Below are 10,423 nucleotides of genomic sequence, written 5' to 3' on the forward strand. Positions count from 1 at the left end.
TCCTGAGGATGACTGGTGGCCTTATTTTGAAGAAATACACGGAAATGATTCAGATAAGATCGTTTCTTTTCTTTTGAATACATATTCAATTTATTTTATTCGTACATTCTCCCAAATTCACTTAGTGAATTTGAATTGTTATACCACCACTCACATTTGTCCTCCAAACTCCAGGGTGTGCTGTCTCAGAAGAAACTTTGGATTCAGTCACCCATTCCTTTTCATTGTTTCCTGTGCCGGTTCTCAGAGGGAATCAGCTTTTATGTAGCCTAGGACCCAGAGTTCTTCCATGTATCGTTTCCCGCCTCGTCGTACATCTGTGTTTGTTTCACCGCACTATTTTCCCTGATGAGGAATGGATTTTCTTTTCGACGGCGATCCGGAAGATTTGTTGTCTTCAAATTCATGAAGCCACATGACACTAAATAACACTTACCTTTATAAAACAAGGCACATAAATTTTTGGAATTATTTAACGCTCAACTATCTGCTCAAGGTTTTCTGTGGTTTACCTTGAGACTGTGGGCAAATGCCAGATAGTAAAAAAGGGAGTTCTTAAATTTTTGGAGCCACAGCTCCAACTCACCTTTGAGCACTGACTACTAGAATACTTTTATAATTGTTTTATCTTTCCCGAGTCGGGACGACTCTTTTCCTCGGGGGGGAGTAGTGTTACAAAGGCTGAAATCACCCGTTTTGCCCCCTCTTTAATGATCTAGTAGTCAGCATAGATAAAAGACGTTTATAAACCTCTTATGTCTTTAAAAAGAATAAGGTTGCTGCGCCAACCAACATTATTGCAAAAAACAGTCTTGTTTCAGACTTTAAACGAGAAACACATATTACGCATTAAAAGCTTTTCACAACATTTTAATTTCGCCTTTGATTTTGGTTTGTTATTCACGCTCTTGATTTCTTTGACTTAATAAGTAAACTCGCGGATCCATATTTTATTAACGTAACGTCCAGAACGTTACAATATGTTGAAGTATTTATGCTCTGAATAAATCGTTTACAAATACTGGATACTGGATGATTATTTAAAAATTAGGATGGAGAGATTGTTACCTATTCGGCCAGAACTAATGTTCTAAACAAAATGGAGTACTTTTAGTGCGTTTCAAATAATGCTTGTTCAGAATTTCTATGAAAGCTTTTGAACTCGTAGTGTTATATGCAAATGGCAAAGTACCGAAAGACTAGGTAAAATCACAAGTCTACAAATGGGACTTCAGGCACGAGCCAAAAGTAACGTTATACAAAATGGAGCCTATAATGCGGCTTCAATTAGCTGCGTATTCACAAATAGCACTGTCAAGTATTATATATAATGCCTGGATATAATGGTAATAGTTAATTTCTAGTACTAAAATAATAATATTATATTTTTGGGTAGTACGAGGATCTCGTGGTATGGATTTACACTCGGATTAATAATTCTTGTTGTTGTATTCCATTTAGGGATGTTTTGAATTTAGCGGTTCTTTGAATAATCTGATTTCAAGACTTTCACATTTGGATTTGGATTAGTTTAGTGATATGAAATAGTAATAAGTAATAAAATATACGTGCGCTCCGAACAGATGTTACATAGGCGCATCTCAAGTATTTTGATTGGTTACTGCTAGACCGCGCTCCGCGCCGCCGCTGGTTCTGTCAAATTGACGGAATGCTATTCACGGAATTCGAAATCTGTTAACTTTTGTTTATTTTGTTCTGCTATTCCGCTTAGAGCATATACTACTAGAAGTAGCTACCCATGCCGTCAACCTCGTGAAAACTGTGGCCTTATTGTTAGTGTGACGATTTATATTTGAAACAAAATGAGAGAGAGAGAGAGACGAGCTTAGATCGAGAAGCGCTAAGGCTTAGTAGATCTACGAGCATCTTTATAATAAGATGTGTCTAAAATAAGTGAGTTGAAGCGTAAAGGATTTATCCTGTTCAGGTAAAAATTCGAAACAGAATATAGCAAAGAAAGAAAAACACTTCACTCACAACCTTTTACCCATTTATAAACACATTCACAGTATATATATATATTGTAACGTGGCGTTTTAGAGCCGCCCGTCGCAAGGGCACATAACTGAAGGAAATCTCTAGGAAACGCGTCCCTCGCGGGGTACTCCAACCGAACTCGATACAAAATAGGCAATAACTACTCTTAATTAATTCTTTCTTCTTTCGCTCCGGCGCACGCTAACAAGGTACATACTTGGACGACGACGATCCCGACCACCGGTGGATCAACAGCTATCGATAACTACCGTTTCCAGCTCTCGATGACTTCGTCTACCGACGGTCCAATAAGGCTACACTGGCTATCTTGGTGTACTGCTACACACCTATGGTAGCATCCACCCGAACCTCTCGTATCGCCTTGACTGCCGGTGAACAGGGAGGTAAAACGCCTCCAGACAGCCGAGGGCACCACTTCTCAAGGAGAAACCAGCCGCCCTCTTTCTCGGATACCGTAAGGATGGCATACGGGGTAGACCGTAGCCTGCCAACTTTCGACTCACCAGCCTGGTGCCGGACAGACCCCAAACCACTACGTTCAGTTTGAAAAAGCCCTCGTTCTGAGGATCGACGCAGCCTTCCTATCAGTAAGGACTATAATCAACGGAGCCGGAACGGAGTAAGTTGAGTTGGTGTCAACGACGAAATCATGGGCAGCACATTACGCAACATCTAGCGGAAATCTTCGAAAACGTGTGACGTAATCATAACCGATATTTACCACAAGAGGTATGACCCAATACCTCCGTGAAGTTGGCCCCCCGAAGTTGTTATTTTTAAATCTAATTAATGCAATTCGTTTGAGAATCGTTTCAGAGGGTTCGAGAGTGAAGAAAAATCGTTTGAGAGTTAGTAGTTTATCCGGAAAATTGATATTAATTTTGGGTGTGAAGTTGGCCCCCATACTTTCTATCTCCTCAAAAAATGGACTTAGACGTTTAATTTTTTTTTAATCGTTTGAGAATCGTTTGAGAGGATTTGAGAGTAGAAAAAAACTGTTAGAGAGTTAATATTTTAATTGATATTAAATAATTATTCAATGTGCGATTTCCCCTAGGATTAGAACACTTCCGGTGTGCGCATTGTGTGTGCGCACTGTATATGCGCAACATGTCTGCGCAGTGCGTCTGAAATCAGCTGTAGCGACCGAGATTGACGAAGAAATACGAGTTTCGAGGATGCGGATTATCGTAAATCGAACGGGTACGAGATGGACATGGAGACGAAGCTGAGCAATTTTCTCTCAATGACACCAATGGTAAGAGAAAAATTGAATGAAACTATTGGAAAAAGACACGAGCGTCGAAAACGGGAAACTTGGCGAAATCTTTTTAGCGCAGTGCAACAGAAAGTGAAATCTTTTATAGAACGCCAAAATTGATATTTACTTGCAGATAAGGAATAATGCACTTATAATTGAGAGAAACGTGGAATGTTGATGGGCTTATAATATATGTCAGCGATGTTCCTGTTCGTCTATCCCAAGATTTCTGTGTTCTTAGATCTTGTAAATCTTGGACCGTGCTCGAAACGTCATTTTTTTTAGTTCTCACCATATCACGTATCGTTTCCCTGTGTTTATAACCCCTGAATTCCCACAAGCTTCAATATTTGTTCACAACTCGACGATGTTTGGCAAGATCATTGAAAAAACGTCGGATAAATTTATTATACGACTTTATTAGAAAAGTTCTTTCGCTCTTTGAACATTATTGCTCTCGTTGGAATGTTGCTCAATTTTTTGAAGGATTAATTGATTTTGTTACTGGAGAAGACACGATGAAACAGAAACGCCAGTTTCTTCGGCGCAGAACACTCACGACCAGCCTCCAGCTGATTTTAGATACACTGCGCACGTACACCGCGCATACCATTGCGCAAGCCGGAAGCACTCGGAAACTAGGGGAAATCATTGGGAAATCAATCACTCAATAATTATTGAATATCAATTAAAATATTAACTCTCTAACAGTTTTTTTCTACTCTCAAATCCTCTCAAACGATTCTCAAAAGATTAAAAAAAAAATTAAACGTCTAAGTCCATTTTTTGAGGAGATAGAAAATATGGGGGCCAACTTCACACCCAAAATTAAAATCAATTTTCCGGAAAAACTATTAACTCTCAAACGATTTTTCTTTACTCTCGATCCCTCTCAAACGATTCTCAAACGAATTGCATTAATTAGATTTAAAAATAATAACTTCGGGCGGCCAACTTCACGGAGGTTGACCCAATTATGGTGGGGAACAAAGGACCAATGAAGTAGAAGAAGGATCACCTAACGATAACGGCGAGATCGGTGAACCGGACTCCGAGCTCTGCTTATTCCACGCTTGACCCGCTAGGAGACAGCTACGATCCTCCTTATTCTTTCGTTTTGAACTACCGGTCCTTCCTCCTTTACCGCTATCGTTTCTATCGTTTGTCATCCCACTACCGTTTTATCACCACTATCGTTTTGTTCTACCGTTAGATTTTTCATGTAAATTCGAGTTCCTTCCTTCCTTTCTTCCCGGTTTGCTAATTCTAAGTTTGTATTAAAAATAAATTCAGTGTTGTGTGCCTGAAGTCACCGATTAAGGTAAGGCTTCTGCCTTTGTATTGTATCGTTACGAAATTGCTCATAATTTCTATTTTCTTTCTTATTGTATTTATCTTTTCTTGGTGGCATCGTGTGATGCCGATTTTGTGTGAATCATGGTCCACGGCTTAGAGTTGCGGTAAGCCGCCGTGTGACTGCATGATTTCAGTAATTAATAAATTTCGTGTCTCAGCGACCTCGTAACTGCCGAATAATTAATTCTTTCGTATTTATGAATTTCTCTGATTATTTATGAATTTCTATTAGTATGCTTCTGTAGTTTCTATCGTATTTTGAGCCCTATTGGCTTTATCTTTCATTTCATAATTTTCTGTAATAGTAGTGTGTCTTATATTTTATTTCTGGTATTGCTTATTATATTTTATTTATATCCTGCCTATTGTATCGTATATCGAGTTCCTTGGAGTATAACCGAGCGTAGAATTAGCCTCTAAATACTACCGCGCCTTTTTCTATTGCTATTATGGCAATCCTATATTATTTTTGCTTGTTATTCTTTTCTTTGTATCTTTCCGCAGTATCATATTTCCTTGTTACTTTAAGTTCTGTGTATTATTCTTCATTCTTTTGGTACTGAGGTGTATTTAGTGTATTTCTTTATTTTGCGAACTCTTCGAATTTTTCACTCTCTCGTAATCTTCTACTCTCTCAAAAGTTATGTTTTAAGATTTCTTTGTATAATTCTTCGGATCCCTAAATATTGTAAATTATTGATTCTATCGTTTATGAATAACCCTCCAAAAAATTATCTCTCGTACTCGACCGTTAACTCTAGTCTATCGTCTACGCTACCGATTTTTGTAAATTATTAATGAATGTCAATCTTTCATACTGGTTAGAATCTGTGGTAAATTCGTCTTATTCTTCCGTTATAATCTCCCGAGCTATCGTTATTTTGTTTTCTACCGATTGCAATAAAGTTCTGACTCTCGTTTTTAATTAACAGAATAATAATTCGCGTAGCGTCATTTGCAACTTGGGTAAGATCACGTCGCCCAGTGAGGTGTAGTTTCAAGTGAATTCTTACATTATATCGATTCTCCCGACCTACGCTCATTTTTCGCTGTTAACTATCGTCTCTCGTTTCAAAGCTACCGTTCAATTCTATTCTATCGCAATTTCTATGAACAACTATTGCCTGTTTTATTAACTACCGTTATCGATTCCATTTAATTTGCCTGTCTTAAACCTGTAACCTACTCGACAATATATGACTGATTGATTTTCCTTGATTTGAGTTTATGCTTTATACCAGTTCGTGTGAGTACCTGAGCCTAGCCAGCCATACAACAGGTTCTTTAGTTATTTTCCGTATTGTTTCGTATTGTTTTCTTGATTCATAAGGGCACTTTCAAATTTAGCATCAATAGATTGTGATAAGGGATTTAAACAAAGCACTTAATTCCTATTTAGCGTCATATAAGTTAGATAGAATCCACGATGGCACGGGATGTCTAGAGCGAGAGGGAATATTCCATAAGAGCCATTAGATCAGAAAATTTGAGCCGTGAAAATAAGTAGGAGCAGAACCGATAAATTCTAGCAATACTATTTTATTTGATATTATTTTATAATTTTCGCGGTTAATTCATAGAATTAAGATTGTTTGAGCGCTTGGCGCAGAATTGTACTGACACTTTCCTATTAAAACTTACTTGGTTGATTATCACACACTTATGCAACGTGTCTGTTTGTCTGTCCTACACGGTTTGTTTATTCAGTATTTCACTTTGTATAATAAACCGACAGGCAGCCAAGGTTGTCCCTGGTCTGCAGAATCGGTATTGTGTTGGGGTCATCAACACAGGGCTAGAAGTAGGAAGGCGACTCTGTTTATTCCGAGTTCGCAGTCAGTAGGGAGCACCGGGAAACCCGTGTCTCCAAACAGATGACATACACCTCACTCCCTTGTCTCCGATCGGTAGCAAAAGCAACACAGCTCTTGTCTCACGTACGGGAGCATAGGAAGGAGGTGCTTGTTCATAAACCAAGGCGGCTTTGGTATGACCCAAGTTCGTGTAGCTAAATAGATTCAGGGTGTTTTTGGGTCAGAAAGACCGACATTCCTTTTACCCATCAGAGGGGGTCCTTTATATTATCTATTTTCACCTTCATTTCAAGGGTTAAGGTAAAAAAACTTAAAAATAACGAGGATTTCTCACAGGCAAAGACCTAAAGAAATTCACACACGTTACATATATACATATATATATATAACCAAACCGCCTAGTTCGTATAAATTTATTTCACTGGCAACTTTCGACTCTCACAATCGACGTAAGCGGTCAGATTCCTCGACTTCATTTGATAAACCATTTCTTTCAGGCTAGGTTAGTTGGCGTGCGACGCGTCGGATAAATTTTACACTGTAAGAGAAAAGAAAGAATTTAATTGATAGATGATAAATAAAATAAATAAAAATAGAAGTTTCAAAATTATACAAAATACTCCATTTTCATTGGTGTTTTATTTCCTGTTTTTGTGTATTTATTTGAATTTATCTCGCAGATTTTACGCAACCTTAAATTGTACAGTAGCGATGAGAGAGCGAGATGTATGTCCCCGGGTTACCCTAGATACTTTGTCTCTCTCACTATGCATTTGATTGGCTCAAAGGAAACGTATCGGCCAACCAGGTTGTAGAGCGAGGGAGACAGGCTGTACATGGCACAAGTGCTCTATTTCACTCTTCCGCCAGACCTTCTGTACATGTGAGACTACATCTAGCAGTATATGCTCTAAGTTTAATCCGTGATCCGTCGATCAGTCGTTGTCACGGTCTTACCTCGATAGGAGCTAATAGCACGAATGTCTTATCATGTGTAGGCATCAGAGCTTGCAAAACGGCTTCACAACTGGAGTAACCCCCCACCATTGAAATTTCATCGAGTTAGGCGACCTGATGGATGTGTTCCGAAATTAGTCCCCAGTGTTGTGAATAATGATGTAAATATTTTCTTTGGAAATGAAGGTCAATAACAACTCTGAAAAATCGTTTACGTTTCGGCCCGAGTGAGGGCCCTTCTCAGAACGATTATATATTTACAGAACCATCTGTCACGAACAGCTCCTCTCGGGCTGAACCGTAAACAATTTTTTGGTGTTGTTGCTGACCTTCATTTCCAAGGAAAATACTTACTTCAACATTACCAATGTCAAGAAACCATTATTCGTTGTGAATAATCTTCTATCTCTTTTGCGCTACCGAGTTCAGGAGAAGCTCTGCCTCTGTCCTAGGGAGTTTTTAGCGTCAGCAGCTAGTTTTGGAACGCACCCTAGTAACAGCCTGATAACCATTATGCGGATAATGGCCGTGTTCGAAAATTGACTGACAGTACTGTCAGCAATCTTTCATCTCTTTTGCGCTGCCAAATTCGTGGACAGCTCTGTCTCTGTCCTAGGGAATTTTTAGTACTGGCAGTCAATTTACGAACACGGCCAATATAGCGTTTTCCACTGGTTGCACTGAGTGCGCACTGGCTCGAACAGGGGACACTCGTTCTGTGGTCGCGTCGCCCGGCATCGGGTCAAACCTTCTGAGTGGAACACGCCGTAAAACGTATAAAGGGAGACTAGATCATAATTTCTCGTAAATTAGAAATAATGTGACGTTACTTGGCTGACTCCGCGACTGTCAGTTTTTCAAGCAAGTGATAAAGAAGCCAATTGAATAAACGCAACGGTAATTTTTTGTTTGTAATTACTAGGGGCTTCGCCCCTGCGCACTTCGCGCGCCAACCCCACCTCGGCGCTACGCGCCTCCCTATTTCCTTATATAGTGTCTGTTATACAGGTGAATTTATTTGTGCTGATTTGATGACAGGTCCGCAACTGTTGATCGGTTGTTTCCGATCAACCCGACATTGCTATTGGCTCCCTATGCAGGTCTACTCAGATTGTTTTCGTAAACGAATCCACTCACATGTACAAAACCCCCGATGCCATGCATCCCCAATTGTATTTGGCGACTTATTTTGCTATAGTTATTATTTTCCCCATAGTAGAAGAAATTCATAGCTTTGCTTTAAGTAGAATTTTTATGGCTTCAGACAAATTGAAAACTCGTTATGATATTCGAGCCAGGGATATAAAATTTAATCCCAGAGATTCTGTCTGGCTCTTTCAACCTCGAAGAGAGAAAGGACGATGTCCGAAACTACAAAGAAACTGGGAAGGCCCTTACTTAATGGTTAACCGGATCAAGGATTTACAGGATATAACTCTCCTCGAGTTCTGTTTCATTACTTCTACTGACATGTTTGCCAGTATGATTTATTTGAAACGATACTCAGTCTCACCTCTGCGTGTCGATCTTGAGTGCTGTATACACAATACGCCAGCGCGCGAAAACGACAGTTCCCGTCGGGAATCATCTTGATAATTCTCGTTTGCATGTTTATTTTTTGCGTGTCAGAAACAGATACCTATAAAAATATTTGTCAAAGACTGTCATAAACAGCCGATGACAGCTGTCAAAGGAAGTTTTGTTTGTTAGATGCTTTTTGTTTTGTTTTCGGCATCTCACCCCACCGCCAACTTCATGCGTATACTATTGTTATTATAATCTTTTTTACCTGTTCATTTGTTCAGAACTTTTTTATTGCATAAAGAGAAACGTCACAAATGTTAGACACGAGCATACAAGGGCAAAAAAAATTGACAGTTCCACTGAAAAAATAAAAATTAATAAGCAGCAAGTCAAGTTTTCCCAATTTCCTGAAATATACCTAGCAGTTAACCTCTAGAAGCTGAAAAAATGTGTATTCATACTTCGATATCGGACATGCTGTGGATTACTCGTATGAAATTAAAAATTTTGGGAATCTCACCTCTATCTTTCAGCTCCAGCAAGCATCATCACTGCTAGACGAAGATGAAATTAGATCTAATAAAAGAGTTGCTGTCACAGCATCTACTTCGACTCTTTCACGATTGGCAGCCATAATTGCACTGCTTTGACACAGACTTCCGACTTCAGTGCAATATTTTACGCACTCAGTGCTAAATTCACGCACTCGAGCTGCCAGTGGAACACGCTGGAAATACGAGTTTACCGCTAGTGCGCTCTCAGTTCACACTCAGTGCAACCAGTGGAAAACGCTAATAGAGATCAGCGGGATATACCCTCGTTTCCGTAATTTCAAGGGCAGTATTATTGACTGATACCTGGTCCACACGCCAGGTTTAACTCGGTAAGTTCAGACAAGTACAGGCTGAAGTTGTCGTGTAGACGTGCGCAATCATAGTTCAGCCGCGCGGAGGTTAAACTTATTTCAGAGCTCGATTAAGCCCCCGATGTGCTTGGTAATATCGATAGATATCAATAGTATTGGTCAATCATAATTATTTACCAAGGTAAGAAGGTGATAAAAAAAATTGCCATTCAGTTCAAATACTTGATTCCATATATTTGTAATCGTATTATAATTTTATTTCATTTAGCTTTTATTGGGTCACTAAGTATGCATAAAAAATGGATGCATGGTGTGGTATTATGTTTCTATGTATTACTTTAAATTATTTTTTAGATCTACAATTATGAACAACGGCAGACAGAAAAGGAAGGTTTTCGATAATGATGAAACCCTTTTCTTCTCGGAGTCGATTATTCCGATATCTATCGATATTTAGGTACAGCGTGTAGATGCAACAAAGTATGCTTGTTTAGTCGACCGAGTTAAGCCTGGCGTGCAGACAAGGTATGATATACAAATGTATATCTTCAGACAACGCTGGTATGTAAGGGTAGATTTTCACAGGCGTCAAATCGACGCGACGACAAATTGGCGTAGCAGCGCCAT

Source organism: Neodiprion virginianus, chromosome 4 (assembly GCF_021901495.1).
Source record: "Neodiprion virginianus isolate iyNeoVirg1 chromosome 4, iyNeoVirg1.1, whole genome shotgun sequence".
NCBI lineage: Eukaryota > Metazoa > Arthropoda > Insecta > Hymenoptera > Diprionidae > Neodiprion > Neodiprion virginianus.